Source organism: Excalfactoria chinensis, chromosome 2 (genome assembly GCF_039878825.1).
Source record: "Excalfactoria chinensis isolate bCotChi1 chromosome 2, bCotChi1.hap2, whole genome shotgun sequence".
In the NCBI taxonomy this organism is placed as follows: domain Eukaryota; kingdom Metazoa; phylum Chordata; class Aves; order Galliformes; family Phasianidae; genus Excalfactoria; species Excalfactoria chinensis.
In genome coordinates this window covers 140,401,774-140,421,728 of record NC_092826.1, presented here as the reverse complement: position 1 = coordinate 140,421,728, position 19,955 = coordinate 140,401,774, and the positions used below count along the sequence as shown (strand labels likewise).

The following is a 19,955-nucleotide window of genomic DNA, read 5'->3' as shown; positions in this document are numbered from 1 at the left end:
CCAGTAGTGGTGTCTCTTTAAGCTGACCTTCTACAAATAGCTTTTCCCTAAAGAAGATACAAGCTCCTCTGTACTCAATAAAATGAGACATTGCAATTGGCCACTCATTAGATAAACAAATGAGCAAAAGAGTAAACAAATATGCGTTCCTCTGATTACTTTCTTCTCTCTCATGTGCCATGCTTGTTCAGCACCATTTTTCCTATGTGCCCTCTTTGGGCATTGGGATTCAATTTCTTTCTGTCGAAGCTGTGATTTCAACTAACGTGAAGATGAGATGTATGTCAGGCAGGCCTACGTTTTTGTGCTGAGCTCTACAAAATGTTCTATATGATTCCACACTGTATTCTTTATCACCTGTATCAGCAGGCTGCTGTCTTTATTGATCCATAAGTAACATTAAAAATCAAGTTTTAAGTAAATTATGACTTACACTTTGTTCCACCTGCTGTTTGGAGTATTCCCATCTTAGTTTACCACAGGCAGTTTTGGAAGAGCTTCTGTGTTGTGCAATTTGCTGCAGGAAGTAACCTGTGTCACTAATGGGAACACAGCTGAGATGTTTGTCAAACAGATTCTTCCTGCTTGTTGCAACTTGGCCTTACTACAAAAGCATTGAGTCAGGAGGTTACCCTGATTTCTTAACATCTCACAGCAAATATCCTACCAACATTCTTCACGTTCTTTTAAAATAAATGATTTAGTTGAATCAGTCCATATAGTGGAACTAATGTCTTCATCTGTTGATGTCTTTGACATGCTGTTCCGACAGCAGTGAGAGCTCCCTTGCGAAAGCACAACACCCTGTACATAGACATCTGCATTCCAACAGATTTCTGCAAGTTACCTCTTATAGAATCATAGAATCATAGAATTGCTCAGGTTGTAAAAGACCTTAAAGATAATCAAAAGTCCAACCGCAACCAAACCATACCAACCTAACTCTAACAACCCTCTTCTGAGGATCATAAGAATATGGGATTCAATTCCTTCATTCCACCTCAGTCCCCTCAGTCAACTAAACTTACTATTGTGACATTCCCTTAACTCTCCTCATGAATTTACAAAACAAGGCATTGCAAGCCAAGACCCAATAGTGGCTCTGCCACTCATTAAGGTTAATACGCTTTCAGTATAATAGTAATAATAATAATCCTTTGTAGATTTATAGAATTTACATGTGAATATTTTCTCTTCTTCCTCTCAATGATTTCTTAAAAGTATCATCATTAGCCCAAACTGATGGTTAATAGGCAATAATCTGCAGAAGATGTACCACCTTGGAGCTCTTTAAGTGCTCAGAGAAGCAAAAATATCATCCTCAAGCTTATTTCAAATGCTCAGGTTTTGTAATGTGTCTTTTTATTTTTATGGTATGTAATAACACAAATTTCTGTTGTCTTTTTGAGATAAGTCTCCCTTGATGTGGAAGAAGTTGCTTGCAGTAACGCAGTGGTGCATTTGCTTTATTCAGCACTGGCATGAATGCCAATTAGGCTGGAAATGGTTGGGAAAATAGATAATTTACGCTGCTGCAATGGGAGGAAAACAAGAAGAGTCTCCTGTATACCTGAGGAATCTGATTTCCAAATGAGCTGCGCTCTATGTGACATTTAATAGCTATTTAATAAATAAATTCCAGAAGCAACTCAAATGGTTCTCAGGGAAGACCACAGCCCAGTAACCGTTCCCATATGGGTGTCCTGGATGAAGCCATTCGGATCTGGGATTCAGTCAGTATATAAGAATGGGAGAAGATGATGACGTATTACTTAACCTTAAGGACAAAGAAGGGTCCCAGACTTGACATATATAGATGTATATTTGTAACATTAAAGTTCATTTGCGTTCAAGAAACATTTGGAGTGTTTAAGAAATGTACTGGTTTGGTGGGGATATATTGATGGTAGGTGGAGGGTTGGATTGGATGATCTTGGGAGGTGTTTTCCAACCTTGGTGGTTCTATGATTCTGATTTCTTTTCCTTGCCACTGCTATGAAACTGCATTGGCTTTCATGGGATGTTATTTTCCTTAGGCTCCTTATTTGCAAGTTAGTAGCTGACAAAACACTTATGATACAAAGATGGGTGATGAATTTAGCATAAAAGCAAAGGCTCCTGGCTGGCTGGACATAGATTTTTACATGGGTATAGAATTGCTCAGTGGTTATTGAACTGTTGCCATTGACAGATGGATTCACTGTGGTCCCGCTGTTTGCTTGGACAGAACAGCTTTGCTTTTAGACCTTTTAAGCATACCTGGACAAGAGACCACGCAAAGGAGAATTAGATGGAGACATGTTATGCTTCTGCAGTAGAAGGCTGTAGATTGCTAGGAGCTAAGGATGCTGCAGAAGTAACCCTGTCTTTGTTCTGTGTCTTGGATAAATACAGCGGTACATAAGCCTTCATGAGTTCCTGCCAAGGAGCATTACGAGGTAGGATCTGATATGGACACCTGTCAGCAGTAATGAGAAAGTATTTACAAAGCTCTGATGCTCTGAAATGTTTTTATATCGGTGGAGTCTTTCCATGTATTCCATTTGGCCCATTGTCTGCACGTCTTGGATGAGTCCCTACTGATTAAACTGAATAATTCTATTCCTTGGTTACTGTTAAAAGCTGTATCTCTTCAAAGAATTAGGAGCCTGTATGCTTCTGAGTCTTCAGAGAAGCAGGTGACCCATCCAACCTGGCCTTGAACTCTTAGTTGTTTCCTTAGTTCCTTAGTGACAATAACGAGAATGATTTCAGAGTGTTTTCTTCATGTCTGCTTGTAGTGGTTTAGATACTGTCAGAAGTCAAAGAATGCAACAGGCATTTTCCAGCAGAAAGTTGATGTTGTTTTTTTTTTTTTTTTTTTTTTTCCTCTTGTATTTTGTAGCTCACACTGGCTAATAGGAGATCTTGTTATTAGCACCAGTACAAAAAATGTGCAGTTGGAAAGCTTGGAGAGCAATGAGACGTTACGAGGTACTAGAGAAACAGAACAACGGAAGCAGCTATTGAGCTATGGCAGAAGGAAATCCTAAGATGCAAATCCCTGGAGGTGGTGCCAGAGAATGAACTGTATTGTAATGTCCAGATTGGGAGTACAGTTAACATAGATTTCTTTGACTGAAGAAGAAAGCTAGACACCTCCAAAGAGTGACTGACATTGAAATATGATTCGCATAATGGATATGCTTGGCTTGCTTTATTGAATGTTGGAGATTAAAACATCTCTGCTTATAATTTAAGTACCAGTATTTAAGCAGGGAAAACCCAAGGCTTGGTGACCAGGAGCAGGGCAGACGGTTCACTTGTACCATGTGATACCTAATTTGCTGAGGACATCATGTAATTATAATCAAAACGGAACATCGTGAGGAGTATCATTTTTCCTTCTGCAGTCAGAGCTTTGGGGCTTAAAATGTTGGGGATGGGTTTGTGCGTTTTCAAACACGTGTCCGATTTCTTTTTCAATTCTGACACGGTAAATGTTGATTAAAACTTGATTTTTTTATAAATCAAACACATCCACGGCATGTTTTGTAATACAGCAAAATGGATTAGGGGAATAACTAAAATATACACCCACTTAAAAATCGTTTTAAATACCTTCCCCTGTTATCAAGGAAGAATTTCCAAACTGTGTGTCACGAGTCAGTTAGCATCAACACTTCCCTTGGGAAAAAAGCTAAAAATGCAAATGACAGGAATAGTACTTATTAATATATAGATTGCCCGTTTGCTATTTTAACATTTCGATTTGAACAATTAATTTAAATGGAAACTGGTGGCAACTAAGCAGGAAGGTTAATTAAACTTAACATCCTGCTTTGGACTGCTTGCTGATATCTACATTTCACATCAGTGGTTTGGGGCTGAATTTCAGCCTCTCCAGTGAGCTGTCCCTTGCTCTTATGCAACTGCTTTTTTTTTTCTGTAGCCTGTTGCTGCTAAGCAGTTCCAGCCTAGACTTGAATCTTTATCCTTTCATCAGAAAGTTGATCAGGATTGACTCAGCTCTGAAATGCATTGGGTGATAAAATCTGAGATCACAAACTGTGCACTGCATGTGTATTTTACATTAAACCTCTCAGTACCGCCTAAGAAAATGAAAGCGATTTTTCTTAGTTTCAGCCTTCTGGGCTCTTTTGTGAGTGAACGTATTAGAGCAGAATACCAAATTAGGAATTAAAAGATTTACTAGGTTAAATCTCAGAAGTCCCATTTGGGATGCAAAATGATTTGTTGGTTTTGTATTGAGGAAGGGGGACGTAGGCAGGATGGAAAAAGGGGCACAACGAGAGTTTAACAAACTAAACTGACAACGCACCACTTAATGTGTGTGATAAGAACACACTGATTGAATGGCAGATGCAATAGCAAGAGAGTTTACTGCTTGTTTTCTTATTGAAGTATGTTTCTTGTCCCAGGACCCATTTTCACCAGTTCTGTCAAGAGTGGCAGAATGAATTGAACAACTGGCAGTTAAAATTATGAGCATCAAGAGTGAGAAATAACACATCTAGGAAAACAAATGCAAACCAGTGCTATCCTATAAAGTCCTGGGTTTAATAGATTCTGTTGTCTTCAGTATGTGCAGTGACTATGAGCAGTCTGATGGCAGCACCTCCTCCAGCCAAGCCCACCATCTTGTCATGATGCTGAGCTGGTGATACAAGAACTTCCTAACCTGGTTCAGTTGGATTAGCATGGCCTTACTGTTGGAGCTAACCAAGTCTCTTTATGGGGAATTAGATTAGTCAGCACTGAATGGGACCCTGGGCAGCCTGCCCTAGTATTAGATATGAAGGTTGGTGGCCCTGCCTGCTGCAGGGGAGTTGGAGCTTGATTCTTGGGGTCCCTTCCAACCCAAGCCATTAAATGATTCTATGAACACTCATATGACCAGCTCAACAAACAGACTGGTGGCAATGTGGCATGGGTTAGTGGCTCTAAAATGTTCTTTGTGGCATAGGTGCAGCTGGAGAGAGCGAGATGTCCATAGCCTAACATAGATGTCAAGAGCTGACAGCTATTGCCAGCTTTTGTACAGGATTTAGACACAATGGTGGCCAAGTAATTTCTTGAGAGGGGTCACCAGAAGGAAAGAAACCACGTATTTTTATGAAGGAATCTCAGCTGCCCTTCAGTTAATAGAAACAAGTTCTATTAACTTGCTGGAAAATAGCCAAAAAGGAAAACAACGTGAAAGGATTACGAAGAAATCTCTGTGTTATTGCCTGTGTTGGTGGTCAGTGGAGGTATATTTGATACTCAGAGCTAAAGTAATCCCGTGGCTATCTCTGATACTGAAGCTGTCTAGAAGTAAAGTACTGAGTGTCTTTATTTCATACTCAAGTCCCTCAAGCAGATGTTTCTGCTTATCTCTTCGTAAGTTTGAGCTTTTCATTTGCTTCCTAGCTTCACTGATGCACACAATAGGAGTAGTAACCCCAGTGCAAATAGGCACTGTATCTTGAACAACAGTGCGGTTTCTTTGTAGGTAAAATAACCTCAGAAGGCTCGCATTGCCTCTGGGGTTTCTTTACATATGAGCAAACTTGGATGTTTTGTTTGCTTTCTGTTTGTTTTGTCAAAATCCTCTTTTAAAAGGGAATATATATATATTATTTTTCATTTTAGAGGCATGCTGATCTGTTTTAGAGTACACAAAGGACTCTGTCCTTTCACAGTGGAGTTGGATGACTGACGCTAGGTAACGGGTTGCTGCCCTTAAGATTTATTCACCTACATATTTACGACTTGCAAGTCCTAATATCTTGTCTTATTTTGGTTTGGGTTGGGCTTTTTTTTTTGGAAGAGCTGGTTTAATGTCATTCTACGTACTCAGATTTTGTAATGTTCATAACTGGCTTGAGGATAACACATAATACAGCCATCCCACACAAAAGACGAGCCAGAATTATTTCTGCAAAGCCTGTGACCGTTACCCACCAAGGAAACAGAAACAATACTGTGCAGATTTTGGGACCAACTAGAGCCAAGCAATGCTGGATTCAATTAAACAATCAAAAGGACATCAAAAACCATGCCACAAAACTTCGGATTCATCTCAGTGGTAGACATACACTGTCATGAAATGTGCAAAATATTACTTTAACAGTTCTTCTCTGCCTCAAATGACTACTTCATTTCAGGGCTGTTTCCTGAATAAGGCAGTCTTAGCCATAACATGCAGTTCCTTGAGGAAGGTCAAACAGCACTTCCACTGTACTGACTTCAAATTATCAGATGTTTAGTTTTATCTGCTGGAAGAGGAGCATTTCCTCCCTCTCCCTTAGGTGCCTCTAGACTTCTCTCCCCAGCGAGTGACTCATTTCAGAACAACATACAAATTCATCCCATGCTTCATTTCCTCCATCTGCCTGCAAACTCTTGGGACAAACGTGAGCTTAGGAACACTGTGGAAGGAATACCCTGAAATGTGAACTTAACCTTTCTGCATGTAGAGACAGAATGCTCTTCTGTTTGTTAGTTTATTGGTTTTGTGTTGGTTGGTTGCTTTTCTTTTGCTTGATGCCTAAGGTGAGATGCTGGTCTTTGCTGCCGAATACCACTCCAGTGGACAGAAGCAAAGAAGTCTAAGATATATCAAAGTGGGCTGTGCAAAAACGTAAATAAAAGAATAAAAAAATAAAGGGAACTCAGAGTTTCTTTGTGTTACAACTTGTGGAATCTCTGAGACTGCTATTGTGTTTAAAATCAGAGATGTCTCAGAACAGGTTGCCTAAAGAAGTTGTGGGTGCCGGAGGAGGTGCCTAAGGCTGTGGGCATGTAGCTGTGGGCAGCCCAATCTGGTGGATGGCAACCTTGCCCATGGAGAGAGGTTGGAACTCATTGATCTTAAAAACCTCCTCCAACCTCAACCATTCTGTGACCTTAGCAGGCTCTTAGTCAGTGCACAGATAAACTGCTAAACTCCAGCCAGTGTTATGCTAGCAGGTTTTCCCATAACACTGGTGGTCTCTCCTTTGATTCGCCCTTCTGTCCCACCTTTAATTCTTCACCTTTCTGGGGATGGGAAAACCTGTGAAGCCTGATTGTACATCGGTCTTCATCAGCCACAGGCACGAGGGTCATTAATAATGCAGTAGATGGAAACGAGGGCTTAGGGACATGTTTATTTTTCTTCTTAATAAATTGCATCCTTTGGAGGCTGCTGAAGTGGGTCTCCCAGTGCTGGAGATCAATAATGCTTTCTCTTTCTTAGGTTGTTTTTCTTTTATAAACGTTTTTGTAAAACACTGGCTAGGATGGGCAGGTATTGTGTTTCTGTGAGCAGTCAACCTATGGAGTGGCTCTTGCCTCCAGCAATGGTATTGTAGTTGTTTGAATAGATTTGAGGAAATCCTCTCTGTGGAGCATACAAGAAATAGTGGAATAATGGAGAGATGCTTTGTTATGTATTACCATGAAATAGCAAAAATCTTGGCCAAAATCCTCACAAGGAGTTTCCAGAGGATCAAAGTTTTGTCTTCAGAGTGCTTCAAGGGCATACAATGGTCATCATCATGGTAGGACCTTATCAACTTGAGGTCTTACCAGAGATTTTAGTTAATTTTTTTGAGCAATTAATGTAAATAAACTTGCTTACAATCAAAGCATTATTTCTTTGGTGTCTTTTGTGCTGCATTCAAATGACATTAAAACCAACACTGGGGAAAATGAAGACTGGAAGGTAATTTAGACTTGACTTCATGTAATGTGAGGATAGGAAAGGGAGACTGGAGAGAAAAGGAGAAAAGTCTTTGCTGGATAGTTCATACTTTTTGACCTTAATTGGCTTCCCAAAATAAGATGCTACTAATCAACTGAGTGTAGCTTTGGCAAACTTTTACTGTCTGGGCTGAAATTTTGTGTGCTGTGTGTCTGTCTCAAATCTCTCCCTCTATTTCCCTCCCTCCCTCCTTTCATTTCAGTTAAAACAGATTTGAAGGTAAAACTTCTTTTTGCATGTTCTTTTGACTCTTTATTTAAGAATTTCTATTATATCTGTGCCTTGGAAGTGGAAATTAAAAATTCAGAGGAGCAAAAGGATGGCTTTGGGTACTGCCACTGTGTCTTATGCTGTCTGTCTCAGGTCAGTGTTTCTCTAGACTGAATGTCTTTGGATACACTCGGAAAATGTTCATAGTCTGTCCGGAAGGTCAGAGCTATAGACTCAAAACTTTCTATACAGATAAAGCATGCCCCAGATTGAATGAGAGCAGGAATTTGGTTGAACATCAAGCATACTGAATGCCTTGATAAAATCACCTTGTGCTACGTATGTAATTTCCCAAATGTGTGAGTACTTGGAACGTTACTATTTGTGGTACTAAGAAACATGGTTTAGTGGGCAATATTGGTGGTAGGTGGACAGTTGGAGCTAGATAATCTTAGAGGTCTTTTCCAACCTTTATGATTCTATTACTGAATGGAATTAACCTCATCTGTCAGATAGCATATGGTGTAATTCTTCACTGTTAAAATGGTCTGTTTAGGGTCTCGTTGGTAAATATGGGAGAGAAACTAATAAGCTTCAAGTATGAGCTCATCTAAACTGCTGTGGTTTACAAGAGACTGGTCTTAAACCAGAACTTTTCATGTTAGGTACCACAGATAGAAGAGGTCTGTGTTGTGAAAAATAAATGCATAAAGAATGTATTCACTGCCCTTAATCATGGTTCCTTATTTCAGAAATATATGCTCTATCAAAAGAGATGACTTTATGTGTAGGCTTCATTTCCAATAGATGTAAAATACTGACTTTGGTGTCCATAAGAACTTTCCTCTTGCAGATTTCATTGGTTGTGATAATGAAATGTAGAAAACGACTTATCTAAAGCTATTCTCTGTGTTACCATAAAGTTGCTGGAGGTCAAATTGATTTCTTTTCTTGACCAGCACTTGTGAATTACACAAAGCAAATATTTAAATTAACTACTGACCTGAACAAGTGGGACAAATGCCACCCGAATTTAAATGCTCTTAGTATAAAAAGCAATGTCTGGTCTGAAACCTTCCTTTACAGAAAACGTTTTGAAATAGGAGGCAATTCTTATGATGTTTGAAGATATATAATTTCAGAAGATTTCTGATTTTGGGTGCTTTGCATTCTTGTCTGCTGACTGTGCTGGATATGTCTCAGAAGCTGTAGAAGGAATCTGTGGAGATGTGCTCAGTTTTAGGTGTATATATTTTAATGAAACGATGCTCATTCAAGGACCTGAAAGACCATCCTTGGGGAGGGGATACTTTCATTGTGCCCTTGAAACATGAGTCGATCTTTTTCAAACCAAACAGTGGGAATTTTGGAGGTTTCAGCCTAATTGTGTTTACATTCTTAAATCCTAGGTTTTATTGGTATGAATGACAGTACATCGCCAAGCTATTCAGTGAAAAGGAGTAACGTTTCGGTTGCCTTCTGAATTACGTGGAATGCTCCGATTCCACAAGATTCCTAATGTGAATCATATGCAGTTCTGTTGCATAGGATCTCATGAGGGTGGTCAGGTGCTGGAATGGGCTGCCCAGGGAAGTGAGTGATTCACCATCCCTGGAGGTGTTCAAGAAACATTGAGATGTTGTGCTGAGGGATATGGTTCAGTAGGAAATGGTGGTGGTAGGTGGATGGCTGGACTGGATGAGCTTGGAGGTCTTTTCCAACCTTGGTGATTCTATGACTCTGTGACTATTCTGTCAGTTTGTAAACTGATGCATCACAGAATCATAGAATTACCCAGGTTGGAAAAGACCTTGAAGATCATCAAGTCCAACTGCAGCCTAACCATAGTACCCTAACTCTAAAAACTCTCTACCGCTGAGCACCACCATCATGCCTCTCAATATCCATAATCAGGGTTATTAGCTTTCATCTCAATTGCCACATTCAGTAGAGCACAATAACTCACTTTTTCAAGATCCTACAGGCTGCTGTTGCTGCGGCTTTCATGCTTTATATAAAGAGAATTCTGCTGTAATGAACTGAGGTTTCACTGATACAAAACCAAAGCAATAATGGATACAGCTAATCTGCGCTGGTTGTGTTTTAGTAGGCTTCTTTTGTTTTGTTTTGTGGGTTTGAGTTGTTTTTTTTTTTTCTGAAACCTTTGGGGCTAATAAGAAAGCATATCAGATCTCAGCCACATCTTTTTTTTCACTTGTACAGATGTTTATGTGTGTAAGTATGTTTGTAGTAAACTATTTTGGTCCTGAATTGTTTCATCCTTCCCAGGTATTTAATTAAGATTAGATTCTGTTGAATTATCAACCAGAACTGTCACCTCAAAATCCACAAGCAGATCATGAAGACGTCGAAATAATTGACTTTAATCACAGGCTGAGAAGGTGGTTCTGTGGGAATTAATCACTTCCATTCATTTACATTTAGTTTTTCTAGGACAGCAGTAATGCTGCTCTATTCAGAGCTAATAGTGAAGCAGCGATGTGGAAATCAAATGGAATATTTACATTGTCTAGATGTTAGTTTTTAAAACATAATTCTCATAAGAATTGTCGGATCTGTAAGACTGTAGCTGTATTTGCACCTTTTTAAGGTACTCTGAAATTGGATCTCAGCTGAGACATTGTAAGTAAGTGCTGAGAGCTATGGCTTAGAAAATCAGTGTTGTTGCATGGAATAATTTTGCAGTATTATCCAAAATATTAGGGTAATTTCCAGCTTGTTACAGAACCATTTGCAGTGCATGTTATTATTATTACTATTATTATTATTATTATTATTATTTCCCTATACAAACAATCCAGAGAAGTAAATAGCTTTAGTGAACTTCTCTTTCTGGAAGATACTTCCAGGGTTTCTCTCTGCTGGGTTCTGTCCCAACACTGATTTTAATTTCAATTGCTTTTCTTCCTCCTTTGTTTATACTTCTGCTATGCTCAGCACTGTCCCTACTAAACCCAAGATTCTTAGAAGCTAACCAAAGTGGTTTTTGTGCTTTATTGGCTTTTTGTTTACCAAGATGAGTACATCTTGTTCCAGAGCAAGGCTAACCCATGTGCTGCTGGAGTGAATTGCTCATCTTTTGTTCACTCCAAAGGGAGCCAAGAGAATCCAATATAGATGGTAGATGTTTCACTTTCAGACAGCTGCATTTGTGTGATGTGAATTTTGTCATTGGTGTTGCAAGACCACATGCTGTGGAAGGTCTTAATATTGTCCAAATGTAACGAGACCTTTAACAGGATACAGCTGGGCAAATCTTAGGCCAATTGAAGTACAGTAGAAAAGGAAGACTATAGGAAATGTGGGTGGAAGAAAAAGGAATCATGTAATTTACCAGAGCTTATACAGTGATTTAACATTATCTTTCAGTGTAGGAATGAAACTCTTCTATAAAAGAACAGAGCCAAAAATGTAAAAAAAAATGTTTTTCATATCTCTTAAGATAGAAAAGACAAGATTGAAGCTCCAGGCTTGTTTTGGGAGAGACATTTCCCTGACAACTGAACAGTATATGCTCTTGAGTCAACAAAGTAGGGGAATCATTTTTCAATCCAGCAAAGAGTCAGGAAACTTATTATATCCACTCCATTTTCATTGAGATAGATTGAACTTTGGCTCATGAAATCTTTCTGTGTTGTTGTTCATATCTGTGGATGAAGCCAACGGGTATTCACCTGGGACATCACTGCAGATTGCTAAGTCCAAGTTCTCAATGAAGTACAAGTTGTTGTACTGAGAATAACTCTGTTGTTTGTGAGAAAATACCAATAACAATAAGGGAAAAAAAACCAATAAGGATTTGCACATATGCAGCAAAGAAAGATTATTTGGTCATCCTTTCTGAACAACCTGGTGATTTTTCAGACCTCCAAAAGTCTGTCTGCTGGTGCCTAAGTTTTCTGTCAGACCAATGTCGTATATGCATTAACTTCTCTGTCATCAGGCAATTGCTTATTGATTTTAATATTTTCCAATATATTCCTCTCATTTGTTATCTTATTGCTTTGGTTATTCTTTCAGATGGGAAAGGTCAGAGATAACATGAGTTGGCTGTGCAGGTACTGAAGTTCCATGACTGGATCTTGTCTATGGGTCTGTCACCAACTGCAGAACTGCTCCTCTACATGGTGAAATGCTTTATTAAAGATAACCCTGATACATCCTCCTAACTAAGAGCATATAGAACCTTGCACAGACTAGCTTGGGTCTGGAAAGCAAAGGTAGGCTAGTAATGATAGCTTTGTGCTCCACATAGTTAATTCAGCTCATCAAGAGACCTAACTAAGAATGTTAAGGGTGGCATTGCACTCAAGTAAATATATTTTGAATATGTATGTAGAATCATAGAAGCATTAAATCACCAAGGTTGGAAAAGACCTCCAAGATCATCCAGTCCAACCATCTACCTATCATCAATATTTCCCACTAAACCACACCCATCACTACAACATCTAAATGTTTCTTGAACACCTCCAGGGATAGTGACTCCTCCACCATCCTGGGAAGCCTATTTCAACACTTGACCACTCTTTTGGAGAAGTAGTTTTTCCTATTGTCCAACCTGAACCCCCCCCATGGTGCAACTTGAGGCTGTTCCCTCTAGTCCGGTGGCTAATTAAATGGAAGAGGAGGGAGGTTGACTCCCACCTCAGCACAACCTTCCTTCAGGCAGTTGTTGTGAGCATTGAGGTCTCCCCTGAACCTCTCTTCTCCTGACTAAATAATCCCAAATCCTAAAGCCACTCCTCGTAAGACTTCTGCTCCAGACCCTTTACAGCTTCATAGTCCTTCTCTGGACACGCTCCTGGGCTTCAGTGTCTTTCTTGCAGTAAGGGGCCCAACACTGGTTGTTCACAGCAGTCTTGGGAGGACATGTTTTTTTTATAGTCCCTAGCTGCGTTTTGCCTATCCTTCTGATAGACTCTTTCCATACAGTCAGTTCTAGAGGAGGGTATGTAAGCAGTTGTCAGACACAGAGAAGGAAACCTGGAAAACACGGAGAACATCATAATTCAAGTGCTGTTTATTGAGTAGGGCTCTGTATAGCTAGTTGAGTTCAAGTCAGACAGACCAGTGGCAACGTTGACTATGAATTAGCAGAGACCATACAAGCTCCAATGTAATCCTGAAAAAGCAATAGATGCACCTATGGTTAGGGAAGAAAATGCAGATGATCTATCAGGGAAATCAAATTGATCAAGCAGTTGTTGCAGAATTTTGATATGCCAAGTGGAGACCGCATTTTACTGGTTATAGTGTAATGTTTTTAAAGAACCTTGCCAAGTAGCACTTAAAGCTCTGCTGGAATGGAGCAGCATGTAGTTACCTTTATGCATCTTGTATTAGATGCATGTTAGTTCTGAAGTGCTCTGTACATCACAGATGCTTTGTAAGGGTAATTGACCTGCCTGTGATGATGAAGAGAAAGCTTCTCATACCATATTACTATTTTGACTAACGCTTCTTAAATACAAGGTAGCTTAAAAATATTTCACTGCAGCTGAGTGCAGAAAACTGGGTGCAGTTGGATGCATTAAGAAGGGAATGGCCAGCAGGTCGAGGGAGGTGATACTCTGCCTCTACTCTGCCCTTATGAGGCTGCGTTTAGAATACTGTGTCCAACTGTACTCCCCAGTTCACAAAAGACAGGGATCTCTTAGAAAGAGTCCAGTAGACGGTAACAATAATAAATGGCATAGAGCATCTCCCAAATGAGGAAAGGTTGAGTAACCTGAGTTTTTTTCAGCCCGGGGAGAAGAAGATTGTGAGAGGATCTGGTCAGTGTTAATAAATATCTGAAGGGAGGTAGGAAGCAAATGAATGAGGCCAGGCTCTTCTCAGTGGTGTGTAGCAATAGGACAAGGAACAGTGGCCTAAAAATTGAACATAGGAAGTTCTGTACTAACATGCAGAAGAACTTCTTTATGGTAAGGGTGATGGAGCCCTGAAACAGGTTGCCCAGAGAGCTGGTGGAGTCACCTACAGAGATATTCAAGACCTGTCTGGATGCCAACCTCTATGACTTGTTGTAGGGAACCTGCTTTATCAGGGAGTTGGACTCAATGGTCTCTTGAGGTCCTTTCCATCCTTTCAACTGTGATTCTGTGCTGATCCATAGTCTTTAGTTAAAGAAATGGTGCCATTTTCCTACTTCTCTGTGGAAATCAACAAATTATAGGCAATACAAATTTGGTAGAAAACAGAGAAAATAATCCCAACCAAGGCAAGAATTGCTGGCTGAATTTTATAGGTAATGTTGTATGAGAAATCTGCTAAGAGCAACTATCCTCTACAAAGAGAGTTATGAATTGCATTCCATAGTGTCTACTTCTAAGTCTGTAGGTGGTAGACTTGCAAAAATAAGCTAGAAAAACTTGACGTTTATGGGAAATGGTTCACTTGTGCCCATCGGAAAGGCTGTACCTTTCCAACTTCCCAGTGGAGACTTCTAAAGTCATTAAGAGGTCAGAATACTCAGATACCCCAGAAGAGTCCTTTAGATACCAGTGACTTTCAATATTCTACCATTTGTTCATACCTGTATGGTTTGCACATCATAATATGAAGGAGAATTGTCATATAGTGAAGTTTTCTGTCACTTGTAAAATCTCTATCTTATGTGGAGTTTGCTTAAACAGATAAACAACCTAACTGTGGGTTAGTTTTATACACCATGTTAAAGTCATAGACTTTAAAAGCTCAGGGAAAGCTGGGCTTGATGGTCAAATGTATGGAATATAGTAAATAGGAATTTTCACCAAGTTTTGATAATGTCTTTACTGAAGAAAGATTCTCCCTTTGCAGAAGGTAGGTATCAGCTGAAATCAGAACTGAATGTCCTACATATGATGGGTTTACCTGAACATAACAGATTTTCATACCTCTGCTGGTCTATTGTAACCTCCTGTGCATGCTCTCTGCTTGTGGGTAAATGCAGGACATCAAAACCTGACTTAGTGGAAATGAAAGAGAACCAAAACTTAGATATAATGCCTTGGATTGGATGTGAACCAAGAAGAATATATATATGCTTACTGCATATTATATGAGAGAGAATAATTTTCCAAGTTGAAATATTATGCTGCGTTTGAGAAAGAGGAAAAAAATTAGAAGGATTAGGTGGTCTTTTCCCAGAAGTAATAATGAATTACCACAGGGATTTAGGCTAGAATAATCCAGACGATCAAGAATTGATTTAGATATTTTGAAGGTGTTAGCTGGAATATCTTTCCTTAATAGGCTGAGGGGCGCTTATGTAAAACTGTTCTAGAATGGTTTTGAAAAGTTTCTTGAAATGTGAAGAAAATTCTATAAAGTTAGAAGACTAGGAAATAGAAGGGCCAATAGGGTGTACAGAAATGACAAGTGTGCTTTGTAAAGACCAATTATAACAGCTTTACATCTTCAGGGAGTTTCAATTTAATCGAAACCACTGAAAAGAAAAGGAAAAGAAAAAAGAAAACTCTACCAATATTATAATTGAGTGCAGCCAAAGTAAAACACACGGTAGATTATTAGACTGTGCTAATAGAAGGAATAAAGATAGTACTGGAAGGAAGAAAAGGCCATGACACTGATTGAAATCAGCGCTCAGTTCTGCTTAGCATTAGCACTTTGACTTCTTAAACTTCAGAGATGGAATTTTCTCTGTTTATCCTAGGTAAGCTGAGTAAAGAGACAAAATAAACTATATAAAGGTGCATATACACTGTGTCAAAGGAATAACTTTCCTTGTCTGAAAATAGCATTAAGATATGGAAGTTGTTCTTGAGGATATTTATATCTATTCTGTGGACTGTAAAGAGAGACAAGGTAGACTGAACTGTAAGTGTCTTAAGATGTGGGTAGCTTCAGAGCTGTTTAATGTTTTTATGACCCGGATGGAAGGGTACCGTGCATCCTCAGCAAGTCTGGAGCTTCATCAGGCTCAAGAAAAAGAAATGCAAAGTCCTGCACCTGGGATGGAACAAGCCCATGCACCAGGACAGGCTGGTTCTATGTCAGCTTGATCATGAGCAAACTGCCTTTGTGGCAGAGGACTGACAGATTCATGGACCACATGAGGACAGGCATCATCATTGATGATGGAGGCGATCCTTCCTCTCTCTTCAGCTCAGGCAAGGTACAGATGGGTTGCTGTATCCAAGAATTAAAAGGAGAGGCAAAGAGTGCTGAGACTGCTAAGCTGGATCTTTCTTTGTGCCCAATCCTGATAGAAAATTCAGGTTGCTTTTTGTCAGCTTTTTCAGAAGTGTGCCACTTCTGGCTGATACCATCTGAGATATTGTGGTGTATCTGGAAGGACTGGCCTGTCCCCTGTAGCAGCAAATGCTTTCTGAAAATCCATCTCTTTGATTAAGCCCCCTGATGTAATTACTGTACAAAGCCTGTTTTCTCACTGACAACAGGCATGTTGAGTGGAGACAAGGACTCCAGGGACTTTTTTGTTTGGCACACAGAGGGAAAAAGGTGAATAAATGGCTTCTTGGTGTTCAAGGGAAAGACAAAGCTATATTCTCAGGTACTATGAATCTGTGCAGATTCATTAACCTCAGTGCGTTTACAGAGTTCAATATAAATTAAACAAGACGTCCCCAAAATATTTAAAATGCTAAAAATAATAAGTGATAAGTCAGAAATAGTAGAAAAGACAGTATGTTGATCTTGTTGTTTGCCTTCATAGGATTGTTCTTTGCTGTCTACTTTGTATGGGAGATTTCAGTGCTGTTGCTTTCCAGGAGACTTATTTGCTGTTAAGTTTTCTTTTAGTTTCTCTGTTAACTTAAATATCTCAGCATCAGTTTATTGACACCCTAAACTAATAATTTGTCCTTAATCCTTTGTGGTAACTCAAACATTGCTATTTGGGTTTTATATTGCCGATACAGAAGAGACTAGAGGTGGAATTATTCTCTCCAAATATAGATGTTGACAATGTAGATGTCAACATATGAGCTATCTGTTAAGAATTCCTCCAAACTCAAGGGATAGAAGCTGAATGTTTAAAGTAGACAGCTAAAATAGGTCAGACAAATTGCTTTGTTCCTATGTCTACTTTCTTGACTATATAAGAAGAGACTTGGCAGTGAGCTCATATATGAGTACATGCCTTCTAGATTTCTAAACTTAGCTGACAGGACCCAGGTCATTGAAGGGTTGGTTACTTCTCTGTCTGTGTTTATTTTTTGCTTGTGTGAGTCTCAGTTGGCATGAGAGAGGTTCACCATGTTCTTTTAATATAAATTGGGTAGCTGACTTTGGGGTATTTTTGGAGGGAGATGATAACATGCTTTGAATTCCACACTGTATATTGACAGCCTACAGGTGATAAATGGTGTATCAATTATATAACCATCTGTTCGTATCTAAGCCAATGATGTTCATCCAGCAAAACCTGTGCCAAAATGGAGTTCCCTTCCCTGGGGAGATCTCTGAAACACTGATGGAGTGGTGTGAGGGCCAAACTGGTGATGGCTGGAGCATCCTTGGTTGCTTCTTTCTCTTACACCTCATCATTTTCCGTACATGGTGTATTGTGCATAAAGGAATACTCCTCGTGCCACTGAGAAGTGAGGAGATCACTCCACATGGAATGCGTGACTCTGCTGCAAGGCAATCTGCAAGAGTGTGATTCATTTTGCATATCTCAGAGCCTTTCAGATTTCTGCACTTGTACTGTTCCCTGTACGGTGCAGGAGAAGGATGTGGTGGGCAGTCCTGACCAGACACTGAATTAAGATTAATTAAGTAAAGAATTCATGTTTTATCACCCCTGGTCAAGGCCACTGTTGGTCAGCTTTGTAATTCGTTGCTTTCCTTTTAGACCTCTGGCATAAATTCCAGAGGTCCATAACTAGGAGCCTAGCAGATCTGATTTTTCTTTCTATTGGGTAAGATTTCAGTCACGGCTCATATCTTCTTCATATAGTCACCGAAATCCTCTTTCATTCATCCCACACTGGTACAACTTTGAGCTACTGAGTAACAATTCCTTCTGTTACTTGATATGTTGAGATTTGAATGAGATCCTTTCATGCCCACCTGTGAGTAGGCACATCCTGCTTGGATTGGCGCACATGGCACTTCTCATGTTGGGACCCACCTTACCAGCCTTTAGGCTTCTGTAACATAGAGTCCACATAAGGCCCAGGGACACTTGAGTCCTTTTTTAAACAGGAGAAGGAAATGGGTACTTGCAGCAAAACAAGTTGCCAGAGCCCTTCCAGACTTCTCCTAGAGGACCCATTAGTCTCCACTGAGTTACACAAAGAATTTTCTGTGGCTTGGAAAACTTCTGCAGTGGAGATATGAATCCCTTTCATAGACAGTGTATGAGTTTCCTAAGGCATCAGTAGACTCCAATAATTCCCATGTTTCAGTTGTGCTTGAAATAATTATCTGAAGCCCTTTAAATATAATCTTTTTTTCCTTCATGTGTGCAACCCTTGTGCTGTGGGCTATTCTGGCTTCACAGATTTTAATTACAGTGGCAGATGCAGATAAAACAGCAACTTGAATCATCAACATCTCCAATTTACTAATGGAACTACATGATGTGGCTTTATGAAGTCATTTTGGTCATTCAGACTTTCCTTTCACGCCTTTTATTCATATCTCTGTTATTCTTGCAGTACTGAATAGAGATGGAAAGGCTTCGTAGACATTGCCCCTACTTCTGAAAAGTTTTTCGTGTAATAATTGGATGAATATACTTATCTGTGAGTTAATTAGCCTTTCGTTGGTAATGGTTTGACTCTGTACCTACGTGTGGCGTGCACAGCGGGAACTGCTACACATGATATATGGATTTCTCTGCAGGTCTGAGACATGGGTTCATAGGCCTGGTAGTTGGTATTACCTAAAAGAATACTTGGGCTTCTGTGGATGACATAGAGACCTCAGTCCAGTTCTTGATGTGGGTTTCCATGGCTACCATGAAGGCAAAAAAAAAAAAGAAGCTGATTCTTTTCCTCTGCAAAATGTCAAAGAAGCACAGCAAAATGGTTAGCAGATGTTCCCACATCTTTAGAAATGTCTTTGAAACTAACAGACAGAAAATAGAAGACAGTCTCTTTCCACTCTTCAAACCCAGTGAATGCCAGGTTAAAGTAAAGATGGATCTTCAGCCATTGGAAGGAGTGTATTCTGAAGGTTATCACTTTAACACTGGTTATTCTTCCATCCATTTAGTCATCCATCTCCCACTCTAACGTTGCATTGAAGTCTTATTTTTGACTCATCACAGTGGCAGAATCCAAAGACAAAGCTCAGTCCCCACACCATTCTCTGGCCTCTCCGTCCAGAGCTGCAAATTATCAAGAAATAATTTCAAATCCAAATGTCTGCTAATGTGTCTGCCTGGTTGTCTGTTGCTTCTGTTAATGCAGTGACTTTCTTTTTCCGTCTTTTCACTACTGGATGTCACCATGGATGTATTCTCCTCCTCGGCTGAGATCTTATCAGTCCTTCATTATTTGATAAACCATCAGAAATGCAGTTAAGTAATTAAATTCAGTACCAGAGCAGGCTGAGAGTGACTGATCGAGTGAGGATGGACGAAGGCAGATCAGAGAGTTTTATGAATCATTGTTCTCCATTTAGTCAGAGTCTGGATAAAGAAGTCAAAAATCTAAAGAGAACTTAATTTTCTGTTCTGTTTTTTAATTGAAAGACTCTACTTTCTAAATGCTGATGTCTTGGCTGTATGTTGCAATTAATATAAAAATGAAGTCCGCACTGACTGCAAAAGTTCTTTCACATTTGCCTTTGGCACTCCTTTATTTACCTTCTGTCTTCAGCCTGTTTTCTTTTCAGTCTTTTCTCTTTTTTCCACATTCTGGTTTTTTAAATGTTTTATTGTTCCTGTAATTGCTTACAGATCCTGTACCCATGACTTCTTTATTCTTTTTTCCATTCTCAAACATTTTCTTACCTCTATAAACATTTTTCATGCTTGGAAGATGTGTCAGTCATGTTCATGCCTGCATAGGTGATG

At 39.5% G+C, this 19,955-nt stretch overlaps 1 protein-coding gene across 14 annotated transcripts in view; it reads left to right on the top strand.

The window, feature by feature from the left end:
* Positions 1–19,955, top strand: part of ADCYAP1R1 (ADCYAP receptor type I) — a 125,435-nt gene that overhangs the window by 8,884 nt on the left and 96,596 nt on the right. The window lies entirely within an intron of this gene.